The sequence below is a fragment of the Scylla paramamosain genome, chromosome 16, assembly GCF_035594125.1.
Source record: "Scylla paramamosain isolate STU-SP2022 chromosome 16, ASM3559412v1, whole genome shotgun sequence".
Classification (NCBI taxonomy): domain Eukaryota; kingdom Metazoa; phylum Arthropoda; class Malacostraca; order Decapoda; family Portunidae; genus Scylla; species Scylla paramamosain.
Window position 1 is genome coordinate 3,681,856 of NC_087166.1, and position 17,324 is coordinate 3,699,179.

Consider the following 17,324-nt stretch of genomic DNA (forward strand, 5'->3'; position numbering starts at 1 on the left):
CCCAGAGAACGGTCCTGGGGAGTTGTTTACGCTTCGTGTGGAGAAGCTGCGGGAAAGTGGTTATTATGAGTCAGGCGGGCGTGGGCACAGGACCGGGCGGCAAGTCGCGTCTCATAACTAAGACAACGAAGAGGAGGCAGCATCTAGCAGTTTACTTGACTTTGTCTTTAAAATCTGAGTCTAGTTCGCTCCGTTCCATACTATAGTTTCGAGAACAGTTCCACGACACACAGAAAGGAAGAGGGGTAGGATGTTGGGAAGGGGTGGAGAGGGAGAAGGAATGGAGGAAGACGCTAGGAAGGCAAAGGCTGGAGGGAGGAGAGAGAGGAAGTTACAGGGAAACAAACAGTCGTTGTATTTTGTCGAGGGAGGTTGCAGTCTAGCTTTGGGAAAAGAAATATCACTAACAGATATTAGGCATCAGTAGTGCGAAGGAGGAATCGGAGGAGCATGAGAGGAAAAGGAAAACGAGGAGTACGAAAACGAGGAGGAGGAGGAGGAGGAGGAGGAGGAAGAGGAGGAGGAGGAGGAGGAAGAGTCTGGCCAGCAGCAGCGGATGGATCAGACGGCCGTCCAGCAGCTTCACCTCGCTAGAGTGACCTCCTTATCGACTCTCCACGCTTACTAACCACCATGACTCCGATTACCAGACCTACAAAACTTGCAGCCTAACCACTCAGTCACACATACCTACGAGCTGCACCAGGGAGACACTCATACAGCACCACTTCCCATGTAAACAGTGAGGAGGGTGATGCTAAGGAGGTTGGCTGGGGGAGGGGACGAAGCGGCACGGTTAAGAGGAAGGGAGGAAAGGAGAAGCACAAGGGGTGGGAGAGGAGGGAAGGAAGGAGGTGGAAGTACACTGGCTACAACAAACATGTGTGCAAGAAGCCTCGGTCCAGTTGTTGACATGAGTTGGCTCCACGCTAAGCAATAAAGAAAACAAAACTCACATTACCTCAGCTTATTGCGTTCCACAGAGGACTTAGGGTGCAAACAGTGCAGGGTTGCTCACCGCCATTAAAACGCTACAGTTATGTCCCCGGCACGTCCTCTTGTGCTCCATGACGCTGCAAGGAGAAAAAAAGACCAACACATTATTTACTTCAACTTAAATGCGAAACTGTAAGAAATATACTGAAATCTCGCTCTTAATTTTTACTTTTACTAAGATTAAATTTCCTTTCTAGCGCCCTCTCCACCTAATCAACCACTGTGATGTCTGTTGAGATGGTTCGTAAGTGGCACTGCTTCGAGGCATCTCGAATCATCACTCTTTATACCAATATTACATCTGCTTCTAACAAGTAATGCATTTATCAAGTCAATCTTACTGGTCTGTTATCAAAAATGCATTTCATGTCGGCCATTAATGTATGTAGATCATATTTTCTGTAAAACTACATGAAATCCTGCCCAGTCATGGTGGCGACGTTGCTGATTTAAAAGGAGGAAGAGAGTGAGATGCCAATAGTGTTTGCGTTGTGTTGCATGAACGTCACCTGTATCATGACTAGTAGCAAAAATCATAGTGGTGGTAGTGGTATTATCATTATTATTATTATTATTATTATTATTATTATTATTATTATTATTATTATCATTATTATTATTATTATCATCATCATCATTATTATTACTATTATTAGTTGTAGTAGTAACTGTTGTGGTCGTTGTTTTGTAACTGCAATAGTGACAACAGCAGATGATGACTGGTGGGGAACACAGAGGTGGTGGTGGTGGTGCTCAGGTAACAGCAAAGCTAGGGATTGCTGTTTAAATGAATGAATTTTCAGTGATGCCAGTGAAGTGGATAGAATGGTGGAGATGATAAGAATGTTTACAGTGGTGGTGGTGAAGACGCTAGACGTGGTGATGGAGAGAATAACGGCAGTGGTGATGTTAGTGGTGGAGTTTGCGGTGTTTGGTGGCGTTGGTGATGGTGGCATTACTACTGGTGGTGGAATTGGTGATGAGGGCAGTGGTGATGGAGATAATGGTGAACGTGGAAGTTGTGGGGATGGTGATGGTGGCAGTGGCGAAGGGAGTAAGTAATAGTGATGTTGGTTTTGGTGGTGGCGGTGGTGGTGGTGGTGGTGGTGGTGGTGGTCCGGTGCGTGGGTATACCTGGGTCACCAGCCGCACCTGCCCTGCGGTAAGGCGAGAGGCCACACCTCCGCCCTGCAAGATGGCCCCGCAGAGTACAGACTAAGGCAAATTTTTGCTAAACTCTGATCATTTATTCTTCGAATATTTCACAAAGCCTTGTAATTACCAGCACGTGAATTTAGCATGTGCCAGGCTTTTGAAAGCGGATGTTGGCTCGCAGTGTGTCTATTAACTGTGGGATTTTCCTTCAGTAAACACTCAGGAAATATATTCACACTCTTCATCCTGCAGGCACGCGGGAGGCTTCCCGCACACTAAATATACACACCAGATTACACGTCCTTTTCATCTCCTCTGCCATTAAACACATCCCACCATTTATTTATATCACACACACATACACACACACACACACACACACACACACACACACACACACACACACACACACACACACACACAAAAAAAAAAAAAAAAAAAAAAATCATCATCATCATCATCATTCAGGTCTAGCCAAGTAAAGATCATCTCTGCTTCTGAAGTCTTGCCAGAGTCCACAGTCCACAGCCCCATCCATCTGTGGCCCGGACTCCACTCGGCAGACAGACAAACCAGGCGGCAGAGTATTTCATCCCTTGGCAGTTTAGAACGGGTTTTCTCTCCTCCTCCTTCCTACCCTCCCTTCGTCTCCCTCTCCTCTCCTCTCCTCTCCTTCTCCACCTCTTCTCCCATCCTCCTACTCTCCTCCGACCTGTTCTCTCCTCCCTCCCCTGTCTGTACACTCCCCTCCTCCCCTCTCCATGGTATAATTTAAACCTGCGAGATGCAATCGAGAATTCCTATCAAAAGCCCGGAGTCTCGCTTCGCCATGCGCACAACAATGGCTGGAAACAAAGACAACAATAACACTTCTCGTACATTCATATGCAGATCCAGTGCACGAGCCTGAAGGGGCGCCAGAATGAAATATACACATTCATTAGGGATTTCTACCTCGCGCTTTCCTGTCCATTTTTGGTTCGAGGAAGGAAGACAACCTATCCTGGACGGACGGGAGGAGCGGCGGGAATGGGACGGAATGGACGGCCAATGGTGGTGTCGAAGTGGCTGTTTACGCCGTCAGCATCCTCTTCCAAGCGATTTACTCACTCTCTTGGCACTTTTGTTATATTTATCCACGGAAACTCCCTTACAGCTTGGAGCCGATCTTGTTGTGTGTTGTGTGTGGACTCTATCTTGACTCTCGTGCTTGTCTTTGCCATGAAACTTTTCTTAGTTTTTTTTTTTTTTTTTCTGCTTCCTTCCCCAATTATTCTCTCCTGACGCTCCTCTCGCCCACCATCCCTTTACAGTATTCTCTCTGCGGCACCGTCTCTGCCGACCCTCCCAATAAATCTAGTTGGGTGCATGTCATGCATCGCCAAACAAGGGACAGAGGAACCCTAAATCATTACCCAGGGGGTCAGGGACGCCTCTGGGATATATAATTAATTTCTACAAGGGATACGAGTCAGAGTCCGTATATTGGTCCAGGGGGGAGGTTGTCTTGATGCTTTTTCTATTTTTCTGCCAAATAGTTCAAGTTGACAAGAACGTAATGCCATTGTTTTAGTGTTATATTACTTAAAGCTGAATACTCAAGTTTGTAGCTCTTTCTTATTGTTGTATCCCTCTACTACTATTATTCTCTGCCAAGAACCTTTCAGGTCTTCGATGTCAAACTGATAATGTTCCAGTTCTTACATTTCACGCCTCGCTAGTCGGGTTTCTCCATCGCCTTTTTATCTCCCAGTGCCCATCTGACATCCCCCTCACGCCTTGCTTCTCGCTCCTTCCTTATCGATGTTGCAAAACTAATAACTGGCGGTTCCATTACTTCCTTGAATCCCTTTGTTCCTGCTGGCTGCATTCACTTCTGTATTTGGAGTCTTATCGTGTGCATCGCCCGTTTTCAGTTCATACTCTGACATTACGATTTTTCCTTGCGCGTAATCTACTTTAGGTGGTTCTTATGGGTTAGAGAAGTCAATATAAAGGAATTGATTAGGATATCTCAGGATAATCATGTACGTAAGGTTTAACATTATATTGGTTTTACTAATTAGTTGATCTGTGCATAATTACTAAGGTCATGGAGGGTTTAAAAAACATGAAAAATTCACTTAGTTTAGTTATTATATTAGATACATACTACAAATACTTTCTGCGATATTAACTGACATCAAGTGTTTGTGAACGGTGACCGCATATCAGCAGAGCAAGTTTCCGAAATATATTTTTCTGCAGTAGACAGTTTAACAAATTAGGTCATAACGTAATCTTTGCGCCACTTCTGCCTCGTGGCCTGATCATCGTGCCCCTCAGTTTTTCGGTAAACTCTTACGTTATATGGAGCGAGCCGCGTAGCGACCTGCAGTTTTCATCTCGGTCATCAGGGGCAGGCCGTGATGGGCGGGGACGATCAGCAGTCCATCACCATTACGGTCACGAGATAATTTTGTGTGATAATGACTTGAAGCAGCACAAATTATTCCTTACACCAACTAGATATTTTGCAGCTCAATTACTGGCGTGTTCAAAAGGTGTGTGTGTGTGTGTGTGTGTGTGTGTGTGTGTGTGTGTGTGTGTGTGTGTGTGTGTGTGTGTGTGTGTGTGTGTGTGTGTGTGTGTGTGTGTGTGTGTGTGTGTGTGTGTGTGTGTGTGTGTGTGTGTGTGTGTGTGTGTGTGTGTGTGTGTGTGTGTGTGTGTGTGTGTGTGTGTGTGTGTGTGTGTGTGCGCATGCATTGCATGAATGTGTGTGTGTGTGTGTGTGTGTGTGTGTGTGTATTATATATATATATATATATATATATATATATATATATATATATATATATATATATATATATATATATATATATATATATATATATATATATATATATATATATATATATATATATATATATATATATATATATATAATACACACATCACGTACTTCATATTATAGAAATTCTGTTCAATTAATTTCCTGAAATTATTTCAGAAATTAGCATGGAAACAGAATATGATGGAAAACGAAGCAGTACGTTCTCAGTTTTCCCTTTACGAGCGTACGCCTGGCAGTGGCACGAGCCTGCAACAGATGCCTGGCTTAATGACTGCTGGGCGAGGGTGTCGGCGGTGGAGCAGCAGAGGCTTCATCTTCCTGCTTCATCTGTGTACGTATGCTCACACTATGCTAATAACGAATTTCTGCACAGGGCTGAATGGAAAATCAGACACACAGCGAGCTGCGCCTTCACTCGGGGAAATGGAATCTGAATTATCATTCAAAATGGTTCATTATGGAAACTGATGAAATTACTTAGATGACGAACAGTGATATATAAATATAAATATAAATGGATAAATGAATGCATATGTGTGTGTGTGTGTGGAGAGAGAGAGAGAGAGAGAGAGAGAGAGAGAGAGAGAGAGAGAGAGAGAGAGAGAGAGAGAGAGAGAGAGAGAGAGAGAGAGAGAGAGAGAGAGAGAGAGAGAGAGAGAGAGAGAGAGAGAGTGTGTAAATATAGGTATAGATATATCGATAAACACACGGGTATAAAGCTATGTAGATATATAATTAACTGATAAACATAAATAAACAAGAAAATATGAGACAAAAATAAAACGGAAACGAGCAGGTAAGAACACCATTAGTGATTAGGTGGAGGCGAGGCTGCAGCAACACGCGTCACTCCCCTACACCATCACCAGGAGGCCTAGACAACGCCTTCGAATATAAGAAAAACAGAATCTCCTTAGTGCAACGTTTCTCCTCTGAAGCAGAAATCGTGGGTACCGCTTTACGAGCTCTCCAGGAACACAGCCGCTGCCGTCTCCCCAACACTTCTCAAATGATGCAAGGCGTCGCTACCTCGTCCCTGGGGAGTGTGGAGTCGCCCGTTGATGCTGGAGGCCTAAACACGAATCGGTCCACCCCTCTGTCAGCGTTAAGGACGAATCTTGAGCGTGGCAAGGAAGAAGATCGACCAGAAGGACAAGGGTGGCCTGGCCGATTCTACCTGTCCGCCTCGTACTTCATGGTCGCGAGAGGTGTCGGGTGGAAAGGTACCTTGAGTCGAGACGGAATTCAATCTATATGAGCTGCTGAGGCGCGCACACAACCGCTCACTCACAGGCGACAACTCTCTCCTCAGACATGACCTCCCTTCACGCCAGCCTCACTCACAGGATCGCAAATTAGGCCACGTTAGGTAAATCACTTATTCAGGAGGGGGAGTGACACCTGAGCCCCAGAGCAGGTAGGAAGAGCGCCTCTGTCTCCCCCAGACCTCATTCCTTAGGGCTACCGTACAGGGGTGGGGTGCTCGGGGTCGTACAAGGGAAGATAACACGTGCACGGAAAACGAGACGACCTGGTCGGAGTCTTTGTAAGGGGAGGAGAGAAGGAAATAATCGGAAAAGAATAGACGCACGTGCAACTCAGGGAGAAGGTAGCAAATGGCGCCCTAGAAAATGCCTACCTGGGTGCCTGCTATTCAGGAGAATTTTCTCCGAGAATGTGACCTTGAGATGGAACTGGTTTACGCATAATAACGATAAATTTTTATTATTATTGTTATTACCTTTATTACTATTATTATTTTATTCATCATTATTATTATTAACGTTATTTTTATTACCGTTACTACACACTGTCTGTTCAAGCCTTGCCCTCGCGGATATGCAGGCCACTCCTCACAGTGTCTCCCTCTCCCTGGTTTCCTTCCACGTTCCCATTCCCGAGTCCACCATTCACCCCACCACCCCTATACGGTTAATTCCCATCCCATCACCACCACTCCCTCACTTCCTCTTCATTACCATCCCTCAAACTCCACAATATTTTCCCACCCTCATAACTTTACTCCCACCTCCTACGCCCCCGCAGTCCACCCCACCTCCGCCGCCTCCACCTCCATCGTTCGTCCCCCGCCATGGAGCCTTCCCACGTAACCCAATTTGGAGCTTCGTGAGGGAGTGAGTGATGGCCCGCTTGCTGGTCTCCACCCGACGAGGCCAAAATTACTGTACGCTGACGAGAGTTTATGGCGAGGCTGGCGATAATGCAGAGGAATAATTTTATAGGCTATTTTCACTTGATCTAAATTACCCTCTGATTATGTCAAATAAGCCTCTTACGGAAAATAGAGGGGGCCAGGGAGAGTTATTGTAATGGGCTTCACATGGTTTGATGGTAAAGGATAAAATTTTTCGATATTCTGAAGCACTAAAGTGTAAGTCTTTATGCTCCACATTCTTAATAACCATCACGGAGCGAATGATCAAGAATGAGGTATAAAACATTTCTTCAGTAAGAGTTACTACAAAAAAGAAAACAAAAAAGACGTTCTGGCACCAAAAAAAAAAAAAAAACGTTATGTAATGATTCACTTAAGACCATGAAGCAGACATTTTTCCAATCTATAAAGTCAAACTGAGTCTTATGTATGCATGGAAACGATCTATTCTGGAAACTTACAGAGACACGTGATGGCTATGCACAGGGCTATGTAAAAAGGAAACACAAACATTCTTTTCAACTAAAATAAAGTCTATTGAAAGGTGGACGTGGTCTGTCTTTTTTTTTTCCCCCTTAGTAAACAAAAATACCTTCGTTAATTCCCGCTATTCATTTTATCTACTTTTTGATCCACATTGACTCCCTCTAACATTATTCCTTTCACAATCTTCCTTTTCCGGCGTACAAAAATTCCCTCTACTTCATCCTACAAAAACAAACACTCATGACAAGTAGATTTACGCCGCAGTGAACGCATGGTAATTACAAGTTATGTACTCAAGAAATCTCCCCACTAATGGCCAGCTTTCCTGCAGCCTCGACAGCCACTCTCCCTGATCACGTGCACGCCCCTCTCCCCTCAAAGTCGGCGGTGACAGTGCAGCAAATTTACGTTCACCGCAGAAATATATTACAAGGAGCTTTCTCGTCCGTGCCACTCCAGCGTAATTGTGAGTGTCGTGTCTTGAATAACTGTACAAGTAAGTCCTGTTGGCCTTTGTAGAACACAAGCCCACCACGCACTGCACAAGACCTTTGTTATTAAGGAAGGGCAAGATAATGATATAAAGTCAAAAGTGCAGAAGCGAAACACGAGGCACAGAAAAACGAAAGAAAAGTGCAGTGAATGGTGAAGCAGTGCGTTAGATAAGAGGGCAATGGGCGATAAATGAAAGGGGGGAGAAAATGAGGGAAAGTGAAGTGGCAGGAGACATAATGTAATGATGACCAAGGTGGAGGAGACATGACATTAGGGCGTGTACACTATTAACAAGTTTAACAAGTAAAAGACTATAACCACAGATGAGCGATAACGGTGTAATACTCTGTGATCGAAGTTATCTATGAAAATTGTCGGGTAATTTCGCGAAAGTCAACTACTAGCATTACGAAGATTCAGAGTGCGCTTGAACATCAATTCATAAGACGGAAAACCCTCAAAATCTATACTCAATCAGGAATGTTCATGAACCAAAAATACCAATACTACCTGAATTCGAACGGATCCAATATAGCGTTTACAAGTCATAAATAACTGAATTTATTGAGTGGCTTCCAAACCCAATCTTCAGGTTTGAAAATGTACTAGAACTAACACAAATAATCCCAATCACAGGAATTGCCTCTCACCTTACACGAGAAGAAAAACAGTGGTGATCCTAATTGGTGTATTATTTACTTTCACCGATCAAGGGTTTCGATTGGATATATTCCTGAACTTTATGTGGCATGAAGTATTTACACGCGAAAATGACAGGTTCTGGACGAGCTGATGCTTGCCTGCTTGGCTGCCGGGACCGCGAGTATTAAAGTGTGGGGGACAAAACCTTGTGGCATCTTACACCTTCACTTTAATGCTCACACCGATGACCGCCTTCTTGCACTGTATCAATTTTGTATCTGAAGATGAGCGACTTTTAATTCGGAGCAACTTCCCCCCACCCTTTTTTTTTCTTTTTCTTTTCTGCCTGATTATGTGCCAAAGATAAAGCCTACGAGTTGCGCCTCAGCTCCTTTCGTTTTATTATCTGGTGTTATTGTGCAATCAGGGACAAAGATGGAGGAGAGTTTGAGATTTTATTCTCTCTCCATTATGAGCAGTACAGTAGCTATTACAACGTAAGACTGTGTGAAAATTATGAGTTCAATTAATGATTAGTTATGTTTTGTAAATTCGTTATCTCTTTTTCCTAACTTGAAACAGTGTTCACATTTTCATCACATTTTCCAGGGTTAGATAATTATGATTATGTCTCTGAAAAGCTTCAGCCCCCTCTCTCATCGCTTTTTCCTCCCCCCGCCATTCACACAAGCTCGCTCGTGCATGACGTTGGGGCTGAGTGCATACGAATCCAATGAAAATAGAACGAGAGTTATTTGCATTATATTCCCACAACAATAATTCAGGTAAGGCTCTTTGTCCGGCGCTCGTGGCGGTGGTGGCGGTTGTCTGGGGTCTGTCCCAGGGTTAGAAGCCGCCTCGCCCCCCATCCCCCTAAATCCCCCTTCAAAGCTAGCCATGAAAGCCTTTGAATTACTACACAGTGAATCGAATTTTACCTTGGAATGGTACTTCATAAGTTTTTGCGTGAATTTTTGTTTAACGAGGAAGTATGAAAAGACATTGATTCTTAATTCAAACGGCGAGAAATCTTAGCAATTGCCTCGTGATTGCTATCTGAACACAGCGTATGTTATCTGCGAGCTGTCCTTGCATTTCAAAAGCCGAGTACCAGACATTTTTTGAGCTCACTTTAGCTAACATGGATTCCATGCACCTTTTGATCACCACACCTTTGATTATCTATGCTAATGGAAGGCTGGAGATGTACACACACACACACACACACACACACACACACGCACGCACACACACAGTGAGAGAGAGAGAGAGAGAGAGAGAGAGAGAGAGAGAGAGAGAGAGAGAGAGAGAGAGAGAGAGAGAGAGAGAGAGAGGAGAGGAGAGGAGAGGAGAGGAGAGGAGAGGAGAGGAGAGGAGAGGAGAGGAGAGGAGAGAGAGAGAGAGAGAGAGAGAGAGAGAGAGAGAGAGAGAGAGAGAGAGAGAGAGAGAGAGAGGAGAGGAGAGGAGAGGAGAGGAGAGGAGAGGAGAGGAGAGGAGAGGAGAGGAGAGAGAGAGAGAGAGAGAGAGAGAGAGAGAGAGAGAGAGAGAGAGAGAGAGAGAGAGAGAGAGAGAGAGAGAGAGAGAGAGGCGGGTACATATTCTCTTCTTCTCGCAGGTGTGGCAGCCCCACGTCACACCTGTCTTTGTCAGTGACAGGTGATCAAGGCACCACGCCCACTCCATGTGCAGCAATCGACAGGTGGATGTATTAGGTCATTGTTCACAGCGACACTGATCACGCCATGCAGACATTTTCCACGACCGGTCTTCTGTACTGGCAGTGAATCATCAAGGTGCTGCTCCTCTGTCCCTGTCCCTGTCACTCTTCCTCACGCCCACCTCACAGGAGCCGCATTTCCAAACTTTTATCACATTTCCATCTCGCGTAACCCACACCTGTATTGCATCTCACACAAGCAATCTTCCACACTTGTTACATTTACGCCGCACACAGTCACACAGAAGCCATACTACTACACTTCTACAATATTTTCATCTCACGTAAGCCACAAATCCACATATCTATCACATTTTCGCCTCACATAAGCCACACTTCCAGACTTCTATCTAATATTCATAAGCCTCATGTCCACTATACCACGCAAGATCGCCACCTTCTCCAGAACAGTCAACAGCAACCTCACCAAGCTCCCTGACTCCATTATGATCACATATATCCTCGCGTCCGTAATGCAAATCAACGAAGGCAAAGTTAACTATCTCCAAAATCTACCACTGATGAGCTCCTGTCTTACACGTCAGGCTTCGTCCATCAGTCATTCAGGGGCTAAACTAAAAGGACTACAGAAATTGGGGAGGAGGTACTTATGTGTTAATAATAGCGGTATGGTTAGTATATTAGACCGGTCTGGCATATAGATGTTATAGTCACGAGTCCACGCGAGGACATTATTATACACATTACCCGTTAATTAGCTTGTTAACTGAAGACTTAACATATACTTACCATCAATATTCTAAGCAGGAAAATATACATAATAAACACTCCTTGATTATAATCCCTTCATTCTTAATTATACCTCCTTAGTTCTTCATAATAAGCCCTTAAACTTTAAACGTATAATTACAGCAATTATACTTTTTTTGCATAATTTCTTCACGGTAAGAGCATTTTAGTAAGATATAAAGTTAGTTAGAACATACTTATTGACGTTACCTAAAATATTTTCCCATGTAGGGAAAACACGCACGTAGAGAGAGAGAGAGAGAGAGAGAGAGAGAGAGAGAGAGAGAGAGAGAGAGAGAGAGAGAGAGAGAGAGAGAGAGAGAGAGAGAGAGAGAGAGAGAGAGAGAGAGAGAGAGAGAGAGAGAGAGAGAGAGAGAGAGAGAGAGAGAGAGACTGGAAACAAATGAAACAGGAAAAGAAGAATTCCATGGGCAAAAGAAATGATCACGAGAGAAATAGACTGTAGAGAGGAGAGAGACTTGATGGAGGAGGAGGAGGAGAAGGAGGAGGAGGAAGGGGAGGATGAGGAACAGGAGGAAAGGGGAAGGGGGAAGAGCACCGGAGCCAGACACAAGAGGCCCTTCGGCGGGAAGCTCTGGAGGGAGTAGCATGCCCCTGGGAGCCCCGCGCCTGCCTAAGAACCGGACCCCCGAAAAAAGCAACGGAATAGTAACTCCACCAAATGGGTTCAGGGAGAATTTGGTAGCGATGCGTGATAGAAAATTTATAGTAGGGGATAGAAGATGGATTACAGAAGGGGAGAGCCTGGATTATAGAGAGGAGAATCCATCTCGCCCGCCCGCTCGGAAGAACTTAATCTCCCCGTAAAGGATGGTGGATGCTTTGCCCGACGGGGGAAGAGGATTGGGAGGAGGAAGACAACGAGAGAAGCATGGGAAGGGAAGATGTATGAGGAAGGAAGGGTAAGGGTAGGATGCATACACAGGCACTCAAACATAAAAGTTAACTCCTGCACATAGGTATAGGATTGGAAGGACAACGAGGGAAGCATCAGGAAGAAAAGATGAAGAACGAACAGTAGTGGGTTACGTGCACAGGTTGTCAAAGTGAAAAATTTAACGCCTGCACAGAGGGAAAAAAAAACTATTAAAGGTTAAAGACAACGAGGAAAGCATCAGAGCAGGTTTAAGAAGAAAGAACATTAGTACGAGAAGGTTACGTGCTTAAGTATTCAAAGTAAAAATTTAACGCCTGTACATGGGAAAATTATTAGAGGGAGGAAGACGAGGAAAGCATTAAAAGAGGAGAAATATGAGGAAGAGTAACAAGGAAGATGAGCGAGTGGATACATACGTAATCATTCACGAACACAAAATATAACGCCTGTGATTTTGTTGATAATAATGATAGAACATGGAAAGTCCCCGCCACATTTCTACTTCTTACCTTCTTCTCTTTACCTTACAAGCTAACAAGAAGAGGAATCCACCATTAACAGACGTGGTGTTGGAAGACCTGGGAATGTTGCGACTTCATGGAAAGGCTTGTCGTTAGTTAAGTAAAAACAAATATGAAGTATGCGAAACGAAGTAACGAGTAGAAATTAGATACCGAAATACTGCTGTGAAAAAAAGATATATGAATAACCTTGGATAATATTTATGAAAAAGAACTGCTGGGCATAACAAAACAGTGAAGAATATTTCCTTGAAGAACAACCGAATGCGTGTTGAGAAGACTTCGATGACTTAAGTGAGATAATTCAAGTAAAAAAATAAACATATCCGCTTGTTGCTGACTGTGGAACTCCTCCTTTTAATAAGACATGACGCGCGTTCATTTCCACGTTAATGAGGGTGAAAATGCATGACTCTCACCGCTCACACTCCACTACCATGCTAATGACCTCTGAAGGAATGGAGGAAAATGAAAGGCGCAAAAGGAAAAAAAAATAGCAATACATGGAATAAAAAGGAATGTTTCTTTCCACTCAGCATTCACTGCAGACAAGACGGCTACCCGCAGATTATGAGTGAGCAAATACCATGATTATTTTCTTCCTTTTTCTTGTTTCTTTTTACAGATGAGAATGAGAACGATTTGCATATCCGGCACATTCAATTTTCTTTTCATATTCGTGTAGGTTTGAGTGGTCTCCGCGGCGGGTGACTGTTAGATTTAAGGAGATTGTTGAAGACGGTACGCGAATAAGCAACGAGACGCTTCCTTCAAGCCTTCTGGTAGCCATCATTCCCCCGTGTGTGTGTGTGTGTGTGTGTGTGTGTGTGTGTGTGTGTACAGAGAGAGAGGAGAGAGAGAGAGAGAGAGAGAGAGAGAGAGAGAGAGAGAGAGAGAGAGAGAGGAGAGAGAGGAGGAGAGAGAGAGAGAGAGAGAGGAGAGAGGAGAGAGAGGAGAGAGAGAGAGAGAGAGAGAGAGAGAGAGAGAGAGAGAGAGAGAGAGAGAGAGAAGAGGAGAGGAGAGAGAGAGAGAGAGAGAGAGAGAATTCTTGTACTTAAGGAGGCAATGTGTTTGAGCAATGGTGAGACAAACAACATATTCAATTAATTATGAATGTTAACTAAGAATGTAACTATGATATCGAGCAGTAGGTGAAGCAAATATCACCACAGGTATTAAAAGATAATTATCGCGAGATTAAATTTAATAAACCTTACTTTTTTCCCTATCAGTCCATTTGTGTGATAAACCAAAAAGCCCAAAACGAAATAACTACATTACCACAAAATGCTAGACAAAAACCCAAGTGGTCATATTTACACATAACCCTTCAAAGACCTCAACTCATTTCCTGTAATCCCTCTATCAGCCTTTCTGTGTCCTCTCACTCAGCCATTCCTCTCTATCTCCTCCTCTCCACGCTGCGAGATACCAGGCACCCGACGTCACCCCGCCCGCCTGGTGACGAGGGACAGGTGATGCGGGGGAGGCCAAAGGACGGGGTCGAGGGGGTGGGAGAGAAAAAGGACACGGCAGCTGGGCTCTTAACACGGCAAAGTGCTTGACCCCTCCACCCCTATACGTGGCTGGGAGGCGGCACACGGCTGAGGGTTCCTGACACTTGATGTGGTGGTCAGAAGCGGCTCACTCTCATGCATCGTCCACTCTCTCCTACTTTGGTCACCGTCACGCAGCGCCTACACGTCGTAATCGTTCACACACGCACGCAAACGCTGCCTCACCCGGGCGACACACACACGCACAGTAGAGGGAGGGATAAGTCAGGAAGACAGATGGTTTTGGTGTTGTGGGAAAGATGGTAGGCACTTAGTTGACAATAGACGAAGATGAAGTCTAGCAGGAAAGGAGAAAAATAGCAGGGGATTAAGTGGTGCAATTGTGGCTAGAGAGGAAGGAAAAAACAAAACAGAAAACGGCGGAAGGTTGAGCCAAAATGCTAAAAGAAGAAAAAAAAAGAGATGAAGAGGAAGGTTATGCTAATGGGAAGGAGAAATATGAAAAGAAAACGATGTGCGCACGTGAGGATCATGTTATTAGAGCCTTGATCCTCCTCCACCTGCACACCACCACCACCACCATCGCCGCCTCCTCTCAGCCAACCACTCCCACCAACAGCCGCCACCATATTTCTCTCTCTCTCTCTCTCTCTCTCTCTCTCTCTCTCTCTCTCTCTCTCTCTCTCATATGCATCCTTTGTTTTCATTTTCTCCTTTTCTTCTTCGTCTCCCTTACGTTTCTCTAAAATACCATATCTTATCGTTGTTAGTCTTTCTTTTTTTTCACTTTCAATATCCTATAAGCCTCTAGTTTCCTTTCTTTGTATTATGTCTTTTTTTTTCTTTTCCTCCGCCGTGTCTTCCTTCACTTCACTTCTCGACAAACACAACGTATCCTCTCCCTGCCCTGTACGTCTTTCTTTCCTTCTTTTTTTTCCTTCAATTTCCCACAAACACTCCCGTCATATTTTCCTGTATCATTTACTTTTTTCCATGGCTTTTTTCTATTTATTTTTCATTTTAGTCCAAAACAGCTGTCGTATATCAGGCCAAAGAATCATACACGCTCTATCTCATAACCAAGAAACAGTATAGGTAGCACTTTTAATTTTTATTCTACCTTCCTTGCTTCACTTACATCTGCATTACCATTTCGTCACTGCCTCTCATCTACAATACAAGACAATGCAGCATCCGCCATATCAGCTTCCACAGAGCCATTAAGTAAAGGGGGGATAAGGGAGCCTCTCAAGTCGTAATGTGCAGAGACTGAGGGAGGTTTGGGGTAGGGAGATAACGCAAGCAGCCCTGCCTGAGAGGTCATCAAGGTGTAGCACTATCTAGCCTCCCAAAGGGCTCTATATATCACCAGCTCTGCTTATAAGACGGCGCGGCTTCAGCTGGGCGGGATATTCATACATTACAAGATTGCCCAGTGATCCCGTTGTATATAGGCAGATTTCCATAGTTTCGGGAGGGCTTACGGCCGCCGCCCCTCCGCTCCAGACGAAGGATTAGGTGGTACAGTCCCTTGGCAAGATATCGGAAATTACTGATTCCCTGAGATACGAGGACGGCGCGGGGGAAAGTTTAGCTCGTGTAATTAAGGAGACTGTCATGGGACGTGATGTATGGCGAGGCATTAAGTGAGGAATCTTCGTTATGCCTCTCCAAGCCGCCGAGTTTGGCCAAAGTTCGCTGATGGTTCTCTTTTTCTTCCTCTTCCGTAACTTTCTCCTCCCCTCCTCTTACGTCTTCCTTCGCCAAGCCCTCCTGCTCCTCCTGCCCTTCTTCCTCCTCCATTTCATCCTGCTGCTGCACCGGATTCTCCTTCCCTTACCAGAACATATTGCTTTCACTTTTATTACTAAAAGTTAATTTTTCAACTAACAAATATTTGACCTCATAAACACTGCATTAAATTATATTATCAATGGACCTGTTGAATCTTCATTAATTCAAAGCTGGGGGGGAAATCTTGTTTCATACTCAGTCTCACCAAGCCTTCCACTCCACTCCTGGTGCGCACAATTCATGTCTCACTAGGCTGCTTTCTGAAAACGCATTCTAGATTAAGGAATATTATAAATGAGCGAAGAAATCTGTGAAAAGAACAGGAAAAAAACGTGTTGGATAGGGATGGCAACCCTTAAAAGCAGGGAAAAATGGAAAGCCTTAATAACTACGACTACGAAAAAAGGAATGTTTAAATATGTAGAACAGATTTTTGAATTGCACAAATGAAAGAGATGGGTAGACAGATCGCACTGATACACAGACACAGAAATAAACAAACAGACGAAAAAAAATCAATAAGCAAAACCAAAAAATACAAAGAGTAAGAGACGAACGGACTGATAACACACACACACACACACACACACACACAATATATATATGAGTCCGTTTGCTAATTTCCCAGTGTATTTACAGGACGAGAAACTTCCTCTTGTTGGCATTCATGTTACTAGTACAACGTGTATCTTTGTATATTGCTGCATCCTTCTGGAGTAATTTGCCTTCTACTTATTCACCTTCCTAAAACAAAGACGCCTTCATGATTTCTCTGGAACTAAACTGAGCTGTCTTTATTACACTCGTATACTTTTTAAGGAACTGTTTAATTGCTTGTTTGGAGGAGGTCAGCTCTTTCGTTCTTATTTAGAGTACATAACTTACACAGGCTTTATATATGGTAAACAACTCAAGCTAACTTGCACACGCGCACACACACACGCACACACGTATTGCACACAGTCATCACATTCAGATTTTTGTTAATTTCCTGTTGAATCTCCGCTAACGGCAGGACCCGGAAACTTTATTGGTTTAATCAGCGAGGAGCGAAAGGCTGTCCGGAGATGGTGCGAGGGAAGGGAAAGAAGGGAGGGAGAGGAGAGGGTAGGGAGAGAACGGTGAAGAATGAGAAGTTATAACGAACAGACGAGTGTGCAAAATAATGAGAAAAGAAAAAAAAACTCGAGGTAATAAATGGTTAAGGAAGGAAAAAACATGCAAAAAAAAAAAATAAATAAATATAATGGGTACAAAATCTTCATTCAGACTTCTGAAGTACTATATATAATTCTGTAAAAATATAGAACATTCATGGATACCTTGATACACGATGGAGAACTT